The following is a 2,243-nucleotide window of genomic DNA, read 5'->3' as shown; positions in this document are numbered from 1 at the left end:
GGGACACAACACCCTCTCAGGTACCCTCCCTTCCCAGGGGACACAACCTGCTCTCCTCAGGGGACACAACACCCCCTTAGATATCTCATACCCCTGGTACACCCTAGACCCGCCCCAGGGACATAATACCCTATCAGACACAGCCAACACCCCCCAGAGGACTCCATCCCCTCAACCCTCCCCCAAAAGCCCCCCAACCAACACCCAGGAGACTCGACACCCACTTGAACACAGCCAGCCACGACTCCCTAAGGGAATCAATACCCCCTCCGGTGTACCTCACACTCCCTGGGGGACTCAGGACTCCCCTCAGGCACAGCCCACACCCTGCCCTGTCCCAGGACACCCGATATTCCTCAGGCACACCCAATCCTCCTCACACACACACACCCGTGCTTTTCAGTCACGCTCAACACCGCCCAGGGCAACAAATGCCCCTGGAGGAGCATATCAAAGCTTGGTAGCCCCGTGTAGGCTCCAGACACCTCAGATAATACACGTATCAGCTGGAAATAATGTAAAATTATTTAATTTGATTAGCTTTTGCTAAGGAAGCTGCCAGTCCTGCCTTCAGTCCTGCTATCCTACATTCCCCATGTTTATTTCAGCATGAACTGTAGCCATTCATTATAGCCACTAGGGGTCAGACCTTTCCAGCATGAAACAGACCATCACCATGCTCTTGAATGAACTCACACAGGAAAGTGTTGTGGGCAAACACTTTCACAAACTGATCACTCCATAGCTAACTTTTCAGGCCTTGTCCTCAAAGGAAACCTGCACGACATCCTCAAAAGACGAACTTGGGAGCTTACATTCATAATTTTGCTAGACATGAAAAATCATGATCTTAATACAGACATTGGATTTATGGCTTATTACAGCAATCTGTAATCCACTAACCGGCTCCTCTTTTTTTCGTCCTATGATTGTGGAGGTATTCACAGGCCACTTCACCCTGACTAGTCCCTTAGAACATGTTAATTATTTATGCTGAATAATCAGTTCCACCATGTATTTAGCTGTGACACTCTGAGTACCTTTCCCAGACCTGAAGAAGACCTCTATGTCAGCTCAAAAACTTGTCTCTTTCACCAATGGAAGTTGATCCAATAAAAGATCAAGTCTTATACTTGGATTATAAACTCTTTGCGGCAGGGCCCCTCACTTTGTTCTGTGTTTGAACAGCTCCTAGCACAACCAAATCCATGACTGGGGCTCCTAGACACTGCCACAAAACCAACAATAAATAACAATAACAATCAATGCTTGCAATAAATATAATAGACCTATCCAACACGTCTAGGCCACTAAATTGCCTTTTATCCAGAGTATAATTTTTTATGTGCCTTTTCTCACCATCCCCTTAATATCTTAAGAAGGGTAATATGGCCTTGGAGAGAGGGTTCATTGTTCCTAGGAAAGCAGACATACTTGGCAATAAAACCATATACAGAAAATACTGAAACTGTTAAACAATCATCTTTGCTCAACGAGGCCAATTTATTGTAAATACAGAATAAAACGAAGGGATGGCGAAAAAGCAAGCAGTGTTATCATGCTCAGAAAGGATGGCTCAGAAAGGATCGTGAACTACTTTGTTAACCCACAAGCTGTGGGGAATTAGCATATTGAGGCCGCTGAAGCCCTGCACATCCCAAATTCCCCCACCCCTCTTCTCACCCCAGTACTGCCCCCTCCCACCTACCCCCTATTCTCCCCAAGGTCACCACCTCACCTTACATGTGCATCTTCTCCAGGGTTTAGGCACCTAATTAGTGGAGCCACACCTGTGCGGCCCCACTAATTAGGTTGGCGGCCCTTCATTCTCTCGTGTGCGGCTGCCCAGGCGTGCACCTTAGAGGGAACTATCCGCAGACCACCTGAACGGAGCTCGATGACCACTGGTGGTCCACGGACCACAGTTTGAGAACCTCTGCTCTAGGCTCCTGGAGGACTCTAACCATGGCGATGGAAGCTATAATTCTTCCCCACCACAAATGTCCCCTCTTCTGTTCTGCCCCTGAAAATGGGAGAAAGCCCCAGTTACAAGGGAGGTAATGCCGGGCATCGGAAATCTCCCCCAGTTGATCCAAGAGACTATTTGTGGTGAAAGGTAGAGGCCTGCGCGGATACACAAATGTGTATCTGCATCCAATCCGCGATGTGCAAAAATTATCGGAGGATATCTGCGCATTTGCATGGCTCTACACTAGGCTGAGACTCCGAGGCATCCCCTCCAC

The sequence above is a fragment of the Terrapene carolina genome, unplaced genomic scaffold, assembly GCF_002925995.2.
Source record: "Terrapene carolina triunguis isolate 2854851 unplaced genomic scaffold, T_m_triunguis-2.0 Scaffold836, whole genome shotgun sequence".
Classification (NCBI taxonomy): Eukaryota; Metazoa; Chordata; order Testudines; family Emydidae; genus Terrapene; species Terrapene triunguis.
The sequence above is the reverse complement of the archived record's forward strand: the minus strand, read 5'-3'. Positions refer to the sequence as shown.